The 22,076-nt window shown below is 44.1% G+C and overlaps 1 protein-coding gene across 1 annotated transcript in view; it reads left to right on the top strand.

Annotated features, from left to right (window-relative positions):
- The window catches only part of TMEM178A (transmembrane protein 178A), a 294,367-nt gene that overhangs the window by 64,642 nt on the left and 207,649 nt on the right, over positions 1-22,076 (top strand). The window contains exons 3-5 of the mRNA XM_015094419.4: positions 468-553; positions 13,833-14,414; positions 18,335-20,084. The gene's annotated coding sequence lies outside the window, so the exon portion shown is untranslated. The remainder of the gene's footprint in view (positions 1-467; positions 554-13,832; positions 14,415-18,334; positions 20,085-22,076) is intronic.

Here is a 22,076-nt window from a genome sequence, read left to right as displayed (position 1 = left end):
CTCATCCTCTGTCGTCCCCTTCTCCTCCTGCCCTTAATCTTTCCCAGCATCAGGGTCTTTTCAAATGAATCAGCTCTTTGCATGAGGTGGCCAAAGTATTGAGTCTCAGCTTCAACATCAGTCCTTCCAATGAACACCCAGAACTGATCTCCTTTAGGATAGACTGGTTGGATCTCCTTGTAGTCCAAGGGACTCTCAAGAGTCTTTTCCAACACCACAGTTCAAAAGCATCAATTCTTCAGTGCTCAGCTTTCTTTATAGTCCAACTCTCACATCTATACATGACTACTGGAAAAACCATAGCCTTGACTAGATGGATCTTTGTTGGCAAAGTAATGTCTCTGCTTTTTAATGTGCTGTCTAGGTTGGTCATAACTATCCTTCCAAGAAGTAAGCGTCTTTTAATTTCATGGATGCAATCACCATCTTCCTTCATATAGAGGCTGTTTATTTGCTATAATTTGCAGGGATCCAGGAAGATCTTGGCCGAGGAAAGGACAGTGGGTTTGAACTGCATCTCCAGAACTCAATATTTGACCTGTAAAATTTTAAGGTACTGGGCTCAATCCATGGCTTTCAGTCTGGCTGCATTTTAGAATTACCTGGGGAAGCTATAAAGTAATACACAACCCTTGATCCCACTTCAAGCTAATTAAATCAGGATTTTTGGCAGGTGGGCCCAGAATGTTAGTATTTAAAACAAACAAACAAACAAACAAAATCTTCCTAAGTGGTACCGCTGTGTAGCAATTTTTGAGAGTCACTTGTAGCTCTAATATATAATACTATTGATTACTCTGTGATGAGTATCTTGTGGATAAACCTTCGCACACATTTCAAAATTGCTTTTAGGGACTTCCCTGGTGGTCCAGTGGCTAAGACTCTGCACTCCCAGTGCAAGGAGTTCAAGTTCAGTTCCTGGTCAAGGAACTAGATCCCACATGCCACAGGTGAGAGGTGGCATGCCTCAGCAAAGATCCCAAGTGCCACATCTCAGACCCAGCATAGCTAAATAAATAAATAAAATTAATGTTTTTAAAAAATAGTTCTTTATCAGGATAAACTCTCACTGGGGCTTCCCTGGTGGCTCTGACAATAAAGAATCTGCCTGGATTTGATCCCTGGATTGGGAAGGTCCTCTGGAGAAGGGAATGGCTATACCCACTCCAGTATTCTTGCCTGGAGAATCCCCATGGACAGAGGAGCCTGGTAGGCTACAGTCCACGCAGTAACAAAGAATCAGACACGACTGAGCAACTCACACAGATAGAAACTCTCATTGAGAGTCAACTGTATGTGAACGTGTGTATGCATTTGGATGAAGTGTAAATAGCACACAAAAATGTACACACACAAATACAAATGTACTAGGGTACAGGGAGAAAGGGAATTTTCCTTTACAATTTTTGGAATATGATACTGTTTTCATTACAAAATAACACTAGTTACCAAACACTCCCTCCCCAGTTGCCCTTTTTGCATTTTTGGGTTTGGGCTGCTTTCAGAAGGCTGTTGAAGACTGTACCCTGAACATGATAAAGGCATCTGTGTTGTTATTTGCTCAGAGCTGGCCTTCTGAAATAACTTTCTGTTTTTCTGCCCTGAGAAAGCATTGCATGAAGAAGTTCAAAGTTCTATGTGGGTTGAGGGCCTAAAATAAAGTGGTCATTCAATGCATATTCAATTAGGATGACTAACTGTATCTTATAACTTTGTTCTGAAATCCAATACTTGATGCATAGATCATGGATCATATTCATTAACCATGGCCATCATAAATATTCATTTAATGTCTGTCTTCATTAGGTGGTTATTAACATGTCAAAGATATTTGTGGAGAAAATGAAAGTGATAAATTCTATCTATATTTACTCTTATTTGAAAGGCTAACTTATTTTTAGAGTATTTTTTGATAAAAATCCTTTAATAAAAGGAAGTTTACTTTAGAAATAGTCCTCTGCTTTTTAGCTAATAATTTTACACAAAGAGAGTTTATTGATGTTTTGTCTGCCAGATGGATATTAGTCAGATGATGTTCTATGTAAATAGTCCAGTTCAGAGAAGGATAACATAAAGCACTGCTCTTCAAAGACTAAATCGGTGCCTTCTCTATTAACAGTACTTTGGAGCTGTTTTAGAGCTGGCAGTGGTTTTTCTCCACCCTTACCTGATCCCCTTGGTAGGTGCATGGGGTTGGTATACAATCTCTGAATAGAAGAGGGAAAGGATGGGCAAGCTTTGTCTTCAAAGGACCATTCAACTCTGGTGCTGTTGCTCTAAAGCAGCCACAGACAGTATGTAAACGAACAGATGTGACTGAGCTCCAAAAAAACTTTATTAAAAAACACAGGTGGCAGGTTAGGCTTATTAGGCTTATTAGGCCATGGTGTACAGAAAAGAGCAAACCCAACAGGGTATCAGGCTGGTTCTCAGGTTGCAGTGGGAGGGCACAGGCCAGGACTGGACATTTTAGCTACACTGCAAGAAATCAATGTGTGTTGGGGCTCTATATGAGCAAGTAGGTCCACTGTGGTAGGAAAAGTCATGAGAATGCATGAATAATAACAGTGGGGTAATATGAATGGGTGGCATTTACAGAGGACTTGCTGTGAAGCTGGTGTTAAATACTTTACATGTAATCTTCACAATCTCATGTAATCTTTTTTTATAAATTTATTTATTTTTTAATTGAAGGATAATCGCTTTACAGAATTTTGTTGTTTTCTGTCAAATTTCAACATGAATCAGCCACAGGTATATGTATGTCCTCTTCCTCTTGAAGCTCCCTCTCAATCCCTCCCCTCTAGGTTGATACAGAGCCCCTGTTTGAGTTCCCTGAGACAAACAGCAAATTCCCATTGGCTATCTGTTTTACATATGGTAATGTAAGTTTCCATGTTACACTCTATACATCTCACCCTCTCCTCCACTCTTCCCGTGTCTATAAGTCTGTTCTCTATGTCTATTTCCCCATTGCTACCCTGCAAATAAATTCTTCAGTACCATTTCTAGATTCTATATATATACATTAGTATACAGTATTTATCTTTCTCTTTCTGACTTACTTCACTCTGTATAATAGGCTCTAGGTTCATCCACCTCCTCATGTAATCTTTATAATAACTTGATAATCTCATATAATTGCTGTAATAACTTTGAGGTAGGTGTTATTATATTCCCATTTTATAGATGAGGAGATTGAGTCATTTAGAGGCTAAATACATTTCTCAGTGACATACAGCTAGTAAGTGGCGTAGCTGAGATGTGAATCCATTTAGAAGTATAACTTTAGAGGCTGCTCTTCTATGCATTTAAAAGTTTCCTTGAAGAGATCTCTAGTCTTCCCCATTCTGTTGTTTTCCTCTTTTTCTTTGCATTGATTGCTGAGGAAGGCTTTCTTATCTCTCCTTGCTATTCTTTGGAACTCTGCATTCAAATGGGAATATCTTTCCTTTTCTCCTTTGCTTTTCGCTTCTCTTTTTTTCACAGCTATTTGTAAGGCTTCCTCAGACAGCCATTTTGCTTTTTTGCATTTCTTTTCCATGGGAGTGGTCTTGATCCCTGTCTCCTGTACAATGTCACGAACCTCAGTCCATAGTTCATCAGGCACTCTGTCTATCAGATCTAGTCCCTTAAATCTATTTCTCACTTCCACTGTATAACCATAAGGGATTTGATTTAGGTCAGACCTGAGTGATCTAGTGGTTTTCTCTACTTTCTTCAATTTAAGTCTGAATTTGGCAATAAGGAGTTCATGACCTGAGCCACAGTCAGCCCCTGGTCTTGTTTTTGCTGATTGTATAGAGCTTCTCCATCTTTGGCTGCATGGAATATAATCAATCTGATTTCAGTGTTGACCATCTGGTGATGTCCATGTGTAGAGTCTTCTCTTGTGTTGTTGGAAGAGGGTGTTTGCTATGACCAGTGTGTTCTCTTGGCAAAACTCTATTAGCCTTTGCCCTGCTTCATTCCATATTCCAAGGCCAAATTTGCCTGTTACTCCAGGTGTTTCTTGACTTCCTACTTTTGCATTCCAGTCCCCTATAATGAAAAGGACATCTTTTTTGGGTGTGAGTTCTAAAAGGTCTTGTAGATCTTCATAGAACCATTCAACTTCAGCTTCTTTAGCCTTACTGGTTGGAGCATAGGCTTGGATCACCGTGATATTGAATGGTTTGCCTTGGAAACGAACAGAGATAATTCTGTCGTTTTTGAGATTGTATCCAAGTACTGCATTTTGGATTCTTTTGTTGACCATGATGGCTACTCCATTTCTTCTAAGGGATTCTTGACCACAGTAGTAGATATAATGGTCATCTGAGTTAAATTCACCCATTCCAGTCCATTTTAGTTTACTGATTCCTAGAATGTCTATGTTCACTCTTGCCATCTCCTGTTTGACCACTTCCAATTTGCCTTGATTCATGGACCTAACATTCCAGGTTCCTATGCAATATTGCTCCTTACAGCATTGGACCTTGCTTCTATCACCAGTCATATCCACAGCTGGGTATTGTTTTTGCTTTGGTTCCATCCCTTCATTCTTTCTGGAGTTATTTCTCCACTGATCTCCAGTAGCATATTGGGCACCTAATGACCTGGGGAGTTCCTCTTTCAGTATCCTATTATTTTGCCTTTCCATACTGTTCATGGGGTTCTCAAGGCAAGAATACTGAAGTGTTTTGCCATTCCCTTCTCCAGTGGAACTGGAAAATTCTGTGGAAAATTCTGAAAGAGGTGGGAATACCAGACCATCTGAGCTACCTCTTGAGAAACCTATATGCAGGTCAGGAAGCAACAGTTAGAACTGGACATGGAACAACAGACTGGTTCGAAATAGAAAAAGGAGTACATCAAGGCTGTATATTGTCACCCTGCTTATTTAACTTATATGCAGAGTACATCATGAGAAATGCTGAGCTGGATGAAGCACAAGCTGGAATCAAGATTGCCGGGAGAAATATCAATAACTTCAGATATGCAGATGACACCACCCTTATGGCGGAAAGTGAAGAGGAGCTAAAAAGCCTCGTAATGAAAGTGAAAGAGGAGAGTGAAGAGAGAGTTGGCTGAAAGCTCAATATTCAGAAAATGAAGATCATGGCATCTCGTCCCATCACGTCATGGGAAATAGATGGGAAACAGTGGAAACAGTGGCAGACTTTAGTTTTTGGGCTCCAAAATCACTGCAGATGGTGATTGCAGCCATGAAATTAAAAGACGCTTACTCCTTGGAAGAAAAGTTATGACCAACCTAGATAGCATATTCAAAAACAGAGATATTACTTTGCCAACAAAGGTCCATCTAGTCAAGGCTATGGTTTTTCCAGTGGTCATGTATGGATATGAGAGTTGGACTGTGAAGAAGGCTGAGCACTGAAGAATTGATGCTTTTGAACTGTGGTGTTGGAGAAGACTCTTGAGAGTCCCTTGGACCGCAAGGAGATCCAACCAGTCCATCCTAAAGGAGATCAGTCCTGGGTGTTCATTGGAAGGACTGATGCTGAGGCTGAAGCTCCAATACTTTGGCCACCTCATGAGAAGAGTTGACTCATTGGAAAAGACCCTGATGCTGGGAGGGATTGGGGGCAGGAGGAGAAGGGGACTACAGAGGATAGGATGGCTGGATGGCATCACTGACTCAGTGCACATGAGTTTGAGTGAACTCCGGGAGTTGGTGATGGACAGGGAGGCCTGGTGTCTGCAATTCATGGGGTCGCAAAGAGTCGGACACGACTGAGCAACTGAACTGAACTTCTATGCATTATGACCTCCTGCTCCAGGTCAGAGCCCTGGCAGAAAATAGAATGGTCTCTATAGGTCCTTTTGTCTTGGTCTGGTTCTAGGGATTCACTGTGCTGAAAATAGACCGAGAATAGAGCCCTGGGGTGTACACTGTGGGGAGACTGTTCTCTAAGGGCCTTCATGTTTCTGCATGTCTTCAAGGAAAGGCATTGGCAGCTTTTGGTTGAGCAGTGTCTTTTCAAGGGTATTTGTATATTGAACAGCCCTGGCAATTAGAGATAGTGTCTTCCTCTGGAGCAGATGGAGGTTTTGTTTACTGTACTTTACAATAAAGACCATGTCTCCCTCTGGGGCAAAGTTGGGCAAGTTCACTTGCCGCCCATTGTAGAAGATTGGGGTTCTTTAGCTGTGTTGGAAACCCAGTGTGTGTGTGGTTTCCATCTGGGCTACTGTGTCACCCCCTTGGAACGTGGGCACAGGGGGAAGTGACATGAACATGAAGCTCATGTTGCCTGGTGTGTGGAGCATAGAAAAGTCCTTTGTCTTTGGCCCAGGAGTCTTGTGTTGTCCACTACCATCCTTGACTCTGTGGCAGCTAACTTGTTATTGTCTAAAGAGGCTAAAATCTTACATCTTCCACAATTCTTGGGACATACACAGGAGGTGTAATGGGTTATGAAGGCCAGTCTGAGGGTAAAGGCTGTCCACTCCTGGCTTGGCTCCATGCCTTTTAAAATTATGGATGTATTTTGTTGTTGTTCAGATGCTAAGTTGTGTCTGAGTCTTTGTGACCCCATGGACTGCAGCACACCAGGCTTCCCTATCCTTCACTAACTCCTGGAGTTTGCTTAAACGCATGTCCACTGAGTATGATGCCATCCAACCATCTTATCCTCTGTCTCCCCCCTCTCCTTCTGCCCTCAATCTTTCCCAGTATCAGGGTCTTTTCCAAATGAGTTGGCTCTTTGCATCAGGTGGGCAAATTATTGGAGCTTTGTCTTCAGCATCAGTCCTCCCAATGAATATTCAGGGTTGGTTTCCTTTGGGATTGGCTAGTTGATCTCCTTGCTGTACAAGGGGCTCTTAAGAGTCTTCTCCAGCACCACAATTTGAAAGCATCAGTGGATGAATGTGGGCCATGCTGTGACCCGAATGTTTCTGTCTCCCCAGTTCATATGTTGAACTCTTACCCCGCAAGGTGATGGTATTAGAAGGTGGGGGTCTGTAAGAGGTGTTTAGGTCATGAAGGCGGAACCCTCATGAGTGAAATTAGTGCCCTGTAAAAGAAGCCTCAGTGAAAAAATGGTGTATAAGAAGTGGACTCTCAAAAAAAAAAAAAAAGAAGTGGACTCTCACCAGATGCTGAATCAGTTGGTATCTTGATCTTGGACTTTTCAGCCTCCAGAATTGTGAGAAATAAATTTCTGTTATTTGTAAGCTACTCAGTTTATAGTGGTGGCTCAGACGGTAATGCATCTGCCCTCAATACGGGAGACCTGGGTTCGATCCCTGGGCTGGGAAGATCCCCTGGAGAAGGAAATGGCAACCCACTCCAATACTCTTGCCTAGAAAATTCAATGGATGGAGGAGCCTGGTGGGCTACAGTCCATGGGGTTGTAAAGAGTTGGACACAACTGAGTGGCTTCACTTTCTTTCTTTTCTTTCAGTTTATAGTATTTGTGTTACAGCAGGCAAAACAAAGGCCAGAAGGCCTACACTGAAGTCAGAGAGAGGCAAGCCTCTGTAAGCACCTGTAGCTCTTGATCCTGTAACCAGGAGAGTGTTATGATCCTCTGAGAAGTTCTGAAACGGACCACAAGGAGTTACAGCTGTACAGTTGATTCATTGGAATGATCTTCAATGAACCATAGCTGTAACATAAATACTACATTCCAGCAACCTAATATAGTGGTTCTGGAACCTAGCTGTTCATCAGAATCACATGATAATATTAAAATAACTTTTAGAAACAACAGATTCTTGAGCACCACCTCATACATAATGAATCAAAATATCTGAGGGTAAGGCTCAAAAATCAGTATTTTAGAGCAGTTTCCCACATTATTTACATGTGGTCATTCCCTGCACTATTCTAATGATAAGGATCAAATAAATTATACCATAACAAACCCTACTGCTTCTCTGTAAGTTTCTTCATTTGTTACAAAATAGAATTGTGTTGGTCAGTTTGGTGGCAGTTGGCCACATGTGGCTATTTAAAATAAAATCAATCAAGAGTTAAATACAGTTTAAAATTCAGTTCCTCAGTTGCATTAGCTATGTTTCATGTAGTTAATCACTACATGTGGCTAGTGGCTAAAAGCATCGTAGAGTGCAGATATAGAACATTCCCATCATCACAGAAGGTTCTATTGAATATCTTATTATACCAGAAAAGAAGAAAGCCATAAAAAACTACTGGGGTTGTACCAGAAAACTCAGGAAGCAACAGGAATAAGCTTCCATGGATAAAGATGGGATAATTTGGGCACCAGTCAGAATAATAACTGCAGTGAAGTGCATTGTTGTTGATCAGTCACTTAGTGTGTCTGACTCTGTGACCCCATGGACTGAAGCACGCCAGGTTTCCCTGTCCTTCACTGTCTCCTGGAGTTTGCTCATACTCATGTACATTGCCATCGAACCATCTCATTCTTTGTTGCCCACTTCTCCTCCTGTCCACAATCTTTCCCAACATCAGGGTCTTTCCCAATGACTTGGCTCTTTGAATCAGGTGGCCAAAGTATTGGACCTTCAGCTTCAGCATCAGTCCTTCCAGTGAATATTCAGGGTTGATTTCCTTTAGGATTGGCTGGTTTGATGTCCTTGCTGTCCAAGAGACTCTCAAGAGTCTTCTTCCAGCACCACAGTTCAAAAGTATCAATTCTTCAGCACTCAGCTTTCTATATGGTCCAACTCTCACATCAGTACATGACTACGGGGAGAAAAACAACATAGCTTTGACTATATGGATCTTTGTTAGCATGGATATTTAAATCCATGAATTAATTATCATACTAAAAGAAAATTCATTGGTGACTAACCGTGCTAGGGAGCCAAGTCATTATTTGAAAACTGGAAAATAAAGGATATAAAGCATTTAATCAGTAATTTCATAATGGAAAGGCATATAAATTATTGAGATATACTGAGATGCATAGCAGAAGGCCTTTTGGCAGGCCCCGTGGGACTGAGTGCCTGTTGCTCTTTGCCAGAATCAACTCAACAACAAACACATTCTAGAACTGCTTTTTCTTCCTTCCCTCTCTGCTTCCCATATCCTGCCCTTTTGGTCACTGGGATTCTCAAATAAACTGCTGTGTGCAAACTTCTCTCTCAGGCTCTGCTGTGTGGGGCAACCCAGGCTAGGACAGCATTCTAGCTCAAATTCTTGTGAGAGAAACTAATGCACTTGGCATATAGATTTGGTTGCTGGGTTGTCAGTCTACTCCTGGTCCAGCTTCCTGTAAGGGGCTGCCTCTTCCAGAGATGTAGGTGGAACTTCTTAAAGTGGAAGAATAGAAGGGAAGAGATGATTATTGGAGGTGAAATCAATTTACACGTCCAGCCTGCAGCTCTGCTACAGAGAGAATGACCTGTTGACCATCAGCGTCAGTATCACCTGGGAGCTTGTTAGAAATGAGGAATCTCAGGGCCCAGTTGGACCTACTGAATGCAAATCTGCTTTTTAATAAGACTCCCCAGGTGATTTATATGTATAAAGTACACTTTTCTAATAGGAGTAGTAATGATCTGGGGCAGGGCTATTTTTATGAAAGATGTTGCTTCCAAAGGTCAGTGGGAAACACATATAGGGGAAGGAGAGAGAGTACATACTTTTGGAATTTGGAGTGGGGGGCAGGCAGGGAAGCTGGGGGTTGGGGGAGGATGGGAAGAGGAAAAGCAAAATTGAATCTCTCTGAAAACACTTTAAATCCATAATAGAAAAAAAGCACTCTGTAACTAGGTTATTATACCCTGCCCCATAAACCTCAAAAGATGGAAAAATAAAAGTCCCCCAGATGTCTCTATGTGTTGTGGACAGACTGCAGATTAAATATTGAATCCGAGGCTTCTGTTAGGGATGGAGTATGTGTTCATGAGGAAGGCAGAACCAGTCTGGGCACTCTACCCCTTCCCTCTGGACACGCTGGACTTCACCATCCCTCCCCCACCCCCGATGTCCCTTCCCCCTCAGTTCACTATCCCCTCTTTTATGTAAGAGCCTTTAGTAACAGGCATATATTAGTCACTTAGTCATGTCTGACTCTTTGTGACCGCATGGACTATAACCTACCAGGCTCCTTGGCCCATGGGATTCTCCAGGCAAGAATACTGGAGTGGGTTGCCATTGCCTTCTCCAGGGGATCTTCCCAACCCAGGGATCAAACCCGGGTCTCCCACATGGCAGGCAGATTCTTTATCTTCTGAGCCACCAGAGCGTGGTGTACTGGTAAATGTTTAACAACTGGCTCTCCAGAAACAAATATAAAGCTCTGATTTGTACTGTTGGCCAATTTCCATAGTATAAATCGTTCCGTGACTGATTGTGAACTGCCATGACATTAACTGAACATGGAGCTGGGAGATGGTACGTGGTGGCTCCAGCACACCCCAGGAAGTAAAGGGTTGAAGGCAAAAAACGGAGTGGTTTACAGACTTCCCAGAAGTGAGGGGAGGAAAATTAAGTTGATGACAACCGGCAGTGCTGGCTTTACCTTCAGTAACTCTGATTCCGAAGCGTAACTGTCTCCTTCAAGTCAAAGGGACTTGCCTTGTCTCCTGGGCTCCAGGCTGCAGATCTGGTCATCTGGTCCAATCTGTGGCTGTTTCTTAACTCCAAGTTTATTGAGAACGTCCTTATGTTGTAGCTTTAAAAGAACCAGAAACTCAGTTGGAGAAAACGTTTGAAGGCAGCCACAATGACTTACAGTCTATATTTACCAAAGCTTCTTCCATTATCTAGGCTCTGGAATGCTCACACCCACCCTTCATGCGCACACCACGCCCTAGTCTCCCCTGCCTGAGTGTAGTCCTAATGACTCCCACCCAGCTCCCTAGGTGTCACACACCCTGCTTCTCTGGCCAGAGTTCAAGCCCTCGCCTGGTTTCCTTGAATGCCATCCAAGAGTTGCATACCTGTCTTTCTTGGGAGTTTCCAGCTGGCCCGCAATTCCCTTCCCTTGGGGATGTTAGCAGATAATGCATAGCTACCTGACTTGCTGTAGGCACTGGCAGGCAGCTTGAACCTCTTCCCCTGCTCACAAACACTGCCATGGGGGCTCAGTGTTGGGTCTCTCAAGGCCTGATCCAAGGGGCCCATCCTCTCTGGGCACCTCCTACCCTCCTCCTCAAGCTCCATAAACCATTGATTTCTGTTTGGTGCAGCTCTGGGCCAGCTGAGCACCCTCTCCTCACCTTTATCCACAAAGTGCACAGTGGAATTTCCCATAACTGCTCTGGTTGCTTACCTTCTTGGAAAGCATCCAATGCTAGGAATCCAGCTCATTATAGACAGCCCAAATTAAAGTTTCTTTCTTTTCTTTTTTGATCTTACTTATATGTGGCATTTTATTTTTTTTTAAATTTTTTTGGGGGGGAGAGGATTTTTTTTTTCTTTTTTACTTTACAATACTGTATTGGTTTTGCCATACATTGACATGAATCCACCATGGGTGTACATGAGTTCCCAATCCTGAACCCCCCTCCCACCACCCTCCCCATATCATCTCTCTGGGTCATCTCAGTGCACCAGCCCCAAGCATCCTGTATCCTGTATCGAACATAGACTGGCGATTTGTTTCTTACATGATAGTATACATGTTTCAATGCCATTCTCCCAAATCATCCCACCCTTGCCCTCTCCCACAGAGTCCAAAAGACTGTTCTATACATCTGTGTCTCTTTTGCTGTCTCACATACAGGGTTATCATTCCCATCTTTCTAAATTCCATATATATGTGTTAGTATACTGTATTGGTGTTTTTCTTTCTGGCTTGCTTCACTCTGTATAATCAGCTCCAGTTTCATCCACCTCATTAGAACTGATTCAAATGTATTCTTTTTGATGGCTGAGTAATACTCCATTGTGTATATGTACCACAGCTTTCTTATCCATTCATCTGCTGATGGACGTCTAGGTTGTTTCCATGTCCTGGCTATTATAAACAGTGCTGCGATGAACACTGGGGTACACATACCGAGGAAACCAGAATTGAAAGAGACACGTGTACCCCAAATTAAAGCTTCTTAACCTTTGTGATCAAATCAGTCAATCCTAGAGGAAATCAACCCTGAATATTCATTGGAAGGACTGATGCTGAAGCGCCAATACTTTGGCCACTTGATGCAGAGAGCCAAATCATTGAAAAAACCCTCATGCTGGGAAAGACTGAAGGCAAAAAGGAGAAGGGGGTGGCAGAGGATGCGATGGTTAGATGACGTCACTGACTCAATGGACGTGGATCTGCGCAAACTCTAAGAGAGTGCAGGACAAAGGAAGCTGGTGTGCTGCAATCCATAGGGTCGCCAAGAGCTGGGCATGACTTAGTGATTGAACAACAACAAAAACAATAACCTGTATGAAAATAATTTCTTGTAACCTTTTCTTGGGTCTTGGTGTCTAATCTAATAGACGGTGACTTTCAGGGAAGAAGCACTTCTACTAGCAAGTTAAAAGTGTTCACTTTTTCCAGCCCTAATATCTGTTTGAAATGTAACAGCTTGTTGTTCCCCTCCCCAGGTGCATGCACCTTCATCTTTAGGCTTATGATTTAGTTTTTATTTCTCCTAGAATAGAGACAGAAACAGTGGAAGTTCCCATATCTCTAACTATCAGAGCAGGGACCTCTTCTCTGAACGTGATTTCTTTTCCAGTCACCCAAAGCAGCCACTGCTACAGCTAAGTCACTTCAGTCGTGTCCGACTCTGTGCAACCCCATAGACGACAGCCCACCAGGCTCCCCCGTCCCCGGGATTCTCTAGGCAAGAACAGTGGAGTGGGTTGCCATTTCCTTCTCCAGTGTGTGAAAGTGAAGTCGCTCAGTCGTGTCCGACCCTCAATGACCCCATGGACTGCAGCCTTCCAGGCTCCTCTGTCCATAGGATTTTCCAGGCAAGAGTACTGGAGTGGGGTGCCATTGCCTTCTCCAAAAGCAGCCACTAGTTGGGTTTATTCCTTTTAAATCTCTCTCTCTGCATAATGTTTTCTCTTCAGTTCAGTTCTGTTCAGTCGCTCAGTGGTGTTCGACTCTTTGCGACTCCATGAATTGCAGCACGCCAGACCTCCCTGTCCATCACCAGCTCCTGGAGTTCACTCAAACTAACGTCCATCGAGTTTGTGATGCCATCCAGCCATCTCATTCTCTGTCGTCCCCTTCTCCTCCTGCCCCCCAATCCCTCCCAGCATCAGAGTCTTTTCCAATGAGTCAACTCTTTGCCTCAGGTGGCCAAAGTATTGGAGTTTCAGCTTTAGCATCAGTCCTTCCAAAGAACACCCAGGACTGATCTCCTTTAGAATGGACTGGTTGGATCTCCTTGCAGTCCAAGGGACTCACAAGAGTCTTCTCCAACACCACAGTTCAAAAGCATCAATTCTTCGGCACTCAGCCTTCTTCACAGTTCAACTCTCACATCCATACATGACCACTGGAAAAACCATAGCCTTGACTAGAGAGACCTTTGTTGGCAAAGTAATGTCTCTGCTTTTGAATATGCTATCTAGGTTGGTCATAACTTTCCTTCCAAGGAGTAAGCGTCTTTTAATTTCATGGCTGCAATCACCATCTGCAGTAATTTTGGAGCCCAAAAAAATAAACTCTGACACTGTTTCCACTGTTTCCCCATCTATTTCCCATGAAGTGATGAGACCGGATGCCATGATCTTAGTTTTCTGAATGTTGAGCTTTCAGCCAACTCTTTCACTCTCCTCTTTCACTTTCATCAAGAGGCTTTTTTATGAGCACATAAACCCTTTCTTGAATATGCTATCAGAGTCAAGGCCAGCTTACATGATGAAGAACAGTTGACTCTGAGGGAAGCACTGCAAGTGGTGCCGTGAACTTACCACGGTTTGTGTGTCTTTCCAGGTTGGCGGAGGCACCAGGGGTCAATGTGTCTTTCCAGCCAATGGAGAACCTTACTTTACCCTTTGAGCATTCCATTTAGATCGAAGGTTAAAGGACTCCAGACTAAAAACTGCCTCTAATTCAAGCTCAAGTTATGCAGGAAAGAGTCCCAGCTTCTGCTGTGAGACACGAGAGGCTGACCGTGGAGCATCCTTGACTTCTCTCTGCCTCCCAGCAGTCCCGAGAACTGTGGTCCAGTGTGTCCTCTAACTCCCCACAGAGGTTCCTCCTGTGAGGCGCCTGCTGAGTTTGCAAGGACACAAAAATGGAAGTGCCTGAGGGGAGAGTTTCTTCCAAAGTTCTTGGCTGTCAAAGAAATGAATATATCAAATGACTCTGAAAGAAACGATGGAAGAGATCAACATTGTAAGCACCTGGGACATCAGACTGTCTGAGTGGCTTGGTTCAAGAGGAGACAGAAGGCAGAGCAGAGACAATTCTGCACTGGAATTGGCAGCATTATGAGCAAGTTTTCAAGAAACTTATCAGGGAAGGTTAACTTGAATGGGCACTAATGAATTGATAACTCAGATCCAGTAACAGGTAAGACTGTAACAACCAAAGGCAAAGGGAGGTGAGATGTCGTGTAATTATAACATCCTCTAGGGACTGGCACTGGGCTACAGGATGGGATTGGTTGTCCCCTGCCCAGTGAGCAAATGATCAGGTATTTAACTAAAACGTGGACTGTGAATATGCCCAGAATTCTTAATGCATGCACTTGAATCCTTTAACTCTCTCTCTTATCGAAGACTTTCTTTGGATAAAGGACTAAACTAGATATGGGCAGCTCTTTAAAATGCATTGGACTGGGGCTACTTGCACCTTGTGTATTGTAGGTAACTCAGAAAGTGGTTTATTGATTATAATGTAATAAGGCTCATGCCTGTCATGGGGGCTATGGTCTTTAAAGAGTGAGCAATAGTGACACGCATTCAGAAAATCCCACAATAGTCCACAGATGGGCTACCTCTCTGCTAGGACAGGGCTTCACCTGCTTATCCCCAAATGCATAAAGGCTGAGTGTTCCCTCAGCCTTAGGAGAGGTAAGACATAGCACCAAGCATTAATCTAACTCTTGGAATCAGGCTCAAGGGGTCAGTTGTGTGTATTAACATACATCTTAAAATCAGGAAAGCAGCCTTTCCCTCATCTTCCTCGTTTCCAAAAATATCTTTCTGAGACATTCTCTATTGTTCTCCCAGTGCAGTTAGGTCAAAGTTTGCCTTATAAGGAATTTCACAGTTTTGAGAGCTCTCCCTATAGGAAGTTTTTCCCACTGTTCTGCCTGAGTTGCCTTCTGCTTAATTTTAGTTCATTATGTTTTTAAAGACAGGGAGGGCTTTATGGGGCAAAAGGCCCAGTCATCGTGGGAAGAATGAATCATTTCAAGAACAGCGAGATGGGGGGAAGGCCAAGGCAGCTGAGGGCAGGAAGTTGGGGGTGGATGTGTGACTGGGAACAGCATCACAAGTCTGTCTTTTCTTCTGTTGTTCCCACTAGGGGGTGCCCAGCATCCCAGGAGAATCACTATTACTAGGAAGCTGAGGTTGGAGGGGCATCTCCTCCTAGTACAGAAGGGTACCAGCTGACCCAGGTTTCCTGCCTCTCTGTCCAGATCTGGGAAGAGATCCGGAGGTGGGGCGTAGGGAGTTGGGGGGTAGGGGTGGGATGGGTGGTATCAGATTAAAGACACTAAGAAGGGGACAACAGAGGATGAGATGGTTGGATGGCATCACCGACTCGATGGACATGAGTTTGAGCAAGCTCTGGGAATTGATGTTGGACAGGGAAGCCTGGCGTGCTGAAGTCCATGGGGTCGCAAGCAAAGAGTCGGACACAACTGAGCGACTGAACTGAAGCTGAATGCCTCTCAGGCGTTTGAGGAGTCTCTTTCCTTGGAGACCTCTGGGGCTATCCTGGGTTCTCTAGAACCTAAGGGTCTTAAAGTCATTGGCTGGAGTGATTATGGACCAGAAAAATCCTCCTGAGCCCAGGAGAAGTGGTGATATTTCACCTCTGGGGGATAAAGAATTTGTGATAAGAAATGACCAGGACTGAGGGATGCAGACCAGGGATGGAATAAAAATAAAAAATGAGGTGAGATTCTGAAATAGAGTAGGTGACAGGTATGGATGAAGATCATGGAGAGGTGACGGTATTTTCAGGGTCTCAAAACGGCTAGGCCATCAGAATGGTCGCAGCATAACTTTAGCTGTGAGTGGCTTTGTGAAAAGAAAAGGGAGCTTGCACTTTGATAGACGTGAGTTCAGATTTCAGCTCAGGCATTCAATAGCCATATGGCTTTGGCAATTTAAGGAAGTTATCCAGCATGTTGTCTCTTTTAATTTATTTTGTTATTGAAGTATAGTTGAATTACGATCTTGTGCAACATCTTTAATCCTTAATTTTCCCATCTTCAAAATGAGACTAACGATACTAGGACTATTTGAGAATTTAAAAGACATAAAGGCATATAAAGCACTGAATAAATGTAATCTTTTCCCTTTTCCTCTTTCCTGTTTGGAAATGATTGGGGGCAAGGAAGGGTTTCCCCAGTGGCTCAGCTATCAAGAATCTGCCTACAAGTTAGGAGCCACAGGAGATGTGGGTTCCATCCCTGGGTCGGGAAGACCCCCTGGAGGAGGGCATGGCAACTCCAGTATTCTTGCCTGGAGAATCCCATGGAGAGGAGTCTGGTGGGCCTCAGTCCATAGGGCCACAAAGAGGGACGACTGAAGCGACTTAGCATGCACACATGCATAAGGGCAAGGAAAGATGTATCTGTTACTTTGGTTCTTGTCCTGAGATGTAGGATATCAGGACTGCAGCCCTGGGGTCAGAAGATCCTCCCTGGCTTCTGTGGTTGTCTGACCACAGGACTTCAGTGAGTACTCAGGGTACGCTGTAGAAGGCCTACCCTCTTTGACCCTTTGGACAAATCCTCATACTCTCTGGGCTTTTCAACCGTAATTTAGAAAACAGCCTCCAAATAAATTTTTAGAGGTCACCATCCGGTCCTGAGGCCTTCAATCCTGGAGAATTAACACATCACCTTTCTTGTCTGCAGCCTCGCAGAGCACCAAAGCCTCGCCTGGAATCCAGGTGCAATGTTCTCTTGTATTAGCAGTTAATCCATGTTAATATGATAATGATTCACTATTATTTTCAGCACTGTTTTCCAAAATATGGGCCACAGACCACTTGTATCAGCATCAGCAGGTGGGCTTGATAGAAAATGCAGGTCCCCGGCCTCCTGCCAGACCTGTGCAATCAGACTCTCTAAAGCTAAAAAGTAAAAGCTTAGAAAGTTAACCAGTCCCTCATTACACTTTTCTGAAAATGTTATGAAAATATAAGGCCTTAGTCATCCAGAATCTCCTTTGTGGAGGAAAACTGGAGCCCTTGGGCATATTTCTGGTTGCTTCAAAAATCATACCTTAGAGATGTTTCTGATCCTGCTTAGTTACAGGGCCAGCTCTGTCCTTGGCCACTTATTCACTTCCCCCGGAACTTTCTAAACGCTGGAAACATTGCCATGAAGGTCAGAGACCATTCCTGTGGATACCCGATGAGACAGTGTGATTCGGAAAGTTCACTTTGATTCAGTCCTAAGCCACAGTGATAACCTGGTCAAGGCAGTGGGGGAGGGGAGGGAGTTCTGGTTCTTGTTTCTGGGGATGGGGGAGGAGGCCACCGGAAGAAATGCTGATCACCAGCTGCCTCTTTCTTTATGTTGACAGGGCTCTTGCTGCCAGTGTAGTGGTGCTTATACTGAGGGTTGGGGCAATAATGAGCCCTTCCTCCAAAGCTGTGAACTCTGATCTCAGTCTAGAGAGAGATGAGTTGTGAACATTGAACAGACTCCAGGAGCTTCCTCCTGACAACAAGGACTGCATGAGTTGGCTTTTCAGAGGGAACTTGTGACTTTGGATCACTCTGGAGAGACAAGCCTTTTTTGGACTTAGAGAAACAGCGGTGGCAGCAGCTTATGCATTAAAGTTCTGACCAGCTTTTATAGCCTTTTGAGTGAGAGGGTTCTACCTTGACCTCTGGGTGTCCCTGCACTGCAGAAACACAGTGGCTGTTCAGGGCATACTGGGAACTGTGGGTAAATTTTCTAAGGAGTCACATCAGCTTCAGAGTGCCCAAAATGAGCATAAAAATGCTGCCAGGAAGACAGTCAGTGGCACCATAAATCTTTTGGGGAACAAAGTAGCAAATGAATATTAGTGAAATAAAACAAGACAGGTCGTGGTGGTGTAGCTGATGTCACTGTCCTCAGCACCTAACTGCAGGTCAGGGGATGGGGTGACCAGTTGGAGCTGGTTTCAGCCTCTTTCCAAGAGAGGCTGCATCCCTCCCTGAACAGAACACTGGTGGTAAAGGGCTCTCCTCTTTATAAAAGGATGAAGCATCCTTTGCCTCCTTCCCAGTTTATTCCTTCCCTTTTTATTTTCCAGGAAACAAGAGGATTCATCTGACTTAACTGGAGATGGCTCCCTTTCCTAATTTTTGTTCCATTCCTGAAGCTTCTGCCCTGCAGGGCTCAGCGTGAGCAGACAGGAACATGGGAAGAGGCAACCACCCGAGAGGTACCAGTTCCCAGAGGCAGAGTGGCCCCTCTGCTGGGCCTGGGCAAAGAAAACTACCCACCTCTTTCTTGTATTCAATGGGTTTTTGCTGAACCTGGAAAGGAAGTAAATTCCAAAGGGAGGAAATGACCCAGAGACCATAACAATATGTGAAAAGCCAAGCCGGTACTTCCGTGGCTTTATTTCAAACTATTCTAATCTGTGTCCCAGGAAGCCTAATCCATTACCAGATGGAAATCTGTTTCCAGACGCCTCTGGGCATCTGCCACTCCCGGCTGGTGACATTTGCACGTTTCAAGAAGGCAGACCTGTCCTGATGGCTTCAAACTTCCAGAGAGGGGCAACCCCAGGAGGGTCCTCAGGTCTTTGGCTGGGAGCACCGACCATCTGACGTGCTTCGTCATAGCTGAATTGTTGCTGGCCCCCAGCCTAGAACGCTGGCATGCCTAGTTTGTTCTTGAAGACTCGCAGGATCTGAAATCAAAAAGCCCTGTGGTGCCAGAAAAAGCTGGCTGCCTTGCTGGCTGCCTAATCCCTTCCCACCAGGCTTCCCTAAAGAAACCGATGAGTCAGGAAGGAAGAAAGCGTATCTGAGGGAGAGCTGGGTTGGGCTGGTCTCTCTCATTGCTTCTGAAAATTCCTCCTGTTTTGCAATGCGCGTGACATTTGGCGATTCGGTTGTGCTTTTCCTGTGTCTTCCCCTATCATCTCTCTCTTCGAGGAACATTTCATTTACCACTCATGAAATTGTTAGGGGAAGCACACTGATTGAAACTGCCCACCCTGGCCAGGCACCATAGTAACTATTTGCATGAGTTGTTTTATGACAGGAGATCCTGATAAGGAATACGGAACTAATAAGCCACCACCAACCGGAAGAGTTCGGGAAAGGTTGAAAGGAGACACCGCGTTTCTGTCCACTTCCCAGAATCACTCTTGCTAGCATCCATCTTGGCTGAGCTATGCGTGCGCCACCAGGAAAGACTCTGAATCAGAATGATTGGCCAAAGACCACCTGGAAACTAATCCCATCACCATAAAACCCGAGACTGCGAGCCACGTGGCAGAGCAGTTCTCCTGGGTTCCCTTACCCTCCTGCTCTCCACCCGGGTGCCCTTGCCCAATAAAATCTCTTGCTTTGTCAGCACTTGTCTCCTCGGACAATTCTTTTCCGAGTGTTAGACAAGAGCCCAGTTTTGGGCCCTGGAAGGGGTCCCCTTTCCTGTAATAAAATCAGCTCGGCAAAAGCAGGAGTCCCTCTGATGGGGAGTTAGTCAGTGTTGTAAAGAAGTTTTCACTTTACTTATGTCCCCAGGAGCAGGGTAAGAAAAACTTCCCACCTTGACTCCTAGATGGAACCATTGTTTACTTGGTTTGTTCTGGCCCCAGGGCCTCTGCTTTTCCTGGGCTTTTAATTTTTACTGAGCACCATCCATCAGTCTTCCCACGGGTTTTAAACACAGTGACTTCTGGGATACTTGCTTCAAACAGGTATCCTGCTAATCCCCGCCTAGTAATCAGATCCTGATGCTGGTAAAGATTGAAGGCGGGAGGAGAAGGGGACGACAGAGGATGAGATGGTTGGATGGCATCACCGATTCGATGGACATGAGTTTGAGTAAGCTCCGGGGGTTGGTGATGGACAGGGAAGCCCGGCGTGCTGCAGTCCATGGGGTCGCAAAGAGTCAGACACAACTGAGTGACTGAACTGCACTGAACTGAGTAATCAGAGACTAGCCATAGTTGAATTGATAATATGCCTAAATCTTTCAGCGCTTTTGAAATGTTAAACAGATTAAAGGATAAAGAATACAATATATTTGTTGACGTCTGGTTTATAGAAAATCTCCAGCAAAAAAAGAAGTGAAGAGTTCAACATCAGGTGGGGGGAATGGAGAGCAGCAGTGAAGGGCACTGCTCTCCTTGTTCTGACATCAGATACCTGTCCTGGAGTCCCAGTGGCTCTGAGCCATCTATCTACAATTGTGTGCTGTTTCTTATGAAAGTGGTTTTAAATAGTATATTCTGATAAGCTTGGATTTATCCTTGGAGAGGGAATGTATTTTCCATTACAAGACAGTAGCTTAATGTCAGAGGTAGTCTGTATCAACTATCTGAGGGTAGTAATGAACAGTAGATGAGAGAACAGGGGATCTTCCTAAAAAGGAGGGAGGGGCCGGAGAGAGAGAGACAGAGAAAGAAAAGTCTTTTTCGTTGTTGCCAGGAAGAGACAGTCTTGTAGGGAGTATAAGATATATGAGTCTCTCTCTTTCTCCCCTTTCCTCTGCTGATGGAGAAGGAGCCAGGAAAAGCTAGAAACAGGAAACAGAGGGAGGTCATCCCTTCAACTGTTAATACCAGCCAAATAGGATAAATAGTTCATATTTATGATGATGACGACAACTGTGACGATGAAGAGAACATTTTGACCCAGATGAAAAAAACAAAGACTGTTGATTTCAAGCTATGCTTAAGTCCCATGTATTCCTGTTAGAGCCTCTTACATGATCCAAGGGACAGGAATTTAGGATGAATGAAATAAATATAATTGGATAGAAAAGTCAGGATTAGAATAAAATGTGATTGAGAATGGTTAAAAAAAATTAGAAGTTGCCAAATTCTACCTATTTTTGTACTGCCTTCAGTCTTGAGTGGTCTGTTAAAAGATAACATGATGAGTTAAAAACTGTATTCTTTTTTTTTTTTGAGTTATAATTGACACATAATATTATATTGGTTTCAGCTATAACCCTGCTTATTTAACTTATTTGCTGAATACATCATGAAAAACACTGGGCTGGATGAAGCACAAGCTGGAATCAAGATTGCCAGGAGAAATATCAATAACCTCAGATATGCAGATAACACCGCCCTTATGGCAGAAAGTGAAGAGGAGCTAAAAAGCCTCTTGATGAAAGTGAAAGAGGAGAGTGAAAAAGTTGGCTTAAAGCTCAACATTCAGAAAACTAAGACCATGGCATCCAGTCCCATCACTTCATAGGAAATAGATGGGGAAACAGTGGGCACAGGGTCAGCCTTTATTTTTCTGGGCTCCAAAATCACTGCAGATGGTGATTGCAGCCATGAAATTAAAAGATGCTTACTCCTTGGAAGGAAAGCTATGACCAAACTAGATAGCATACTCAAAAGCAGAGACATTACTTTGCCAACAAAGGTCTGTCTAGTAAAGGCTATGGTTTTTCCAGTGATTATGTATGGATGTGAGAGTTGGACTGCGAAGAAAGCTGAGCGCCGAAGAATTGATGCTTTTGAACTGTGGTGTTGGAGAAGACTCTTGCAAGTCCCTTGGACTGCAAGGAGATCCAGCCAGTCCATCCTAAAGGAGATCAGTCCTGGGTGTTCATTAGAAGGACTGATGTTGAAGCCGAAACTCCAGTACTTTGGCCACCTGATGCAAAGAGCTGACTCATTTGAAAAGATCCTGATGCTGGGAGGGATTGGGGGCAGGAGGAGAAGGGGATGACAGAGGATGAGATGGTTGGATGGCATCAGGAACCCAGTGGACATGAGTTTGGGTAAACTTTGGGAGTTGGTGATGGACAGAGAGGCCTTTTGTGCTGCGGTTCAGGGGTCACAAAGAGTCAGACTC

The sequence above is a fragment of the Ovis aries genome, chromosome 3, assembly GCF_016772045.2.
Source record: "Ovis aries strain OAR_USU_Benz2616 breed Rambouillet chromosome 3, ARS-UI_Ramb_v3.0, whole genome shotgun sequence".
Lineage (NCBI taxonomy): Eukaryota > Metazoa > Chordata > Mammalia > Artiodactyla > Bovidae > Ovis > Ovis aries.
This window is presented reverse-complemented; position numbering and strand designations above follow the sequence as displayed.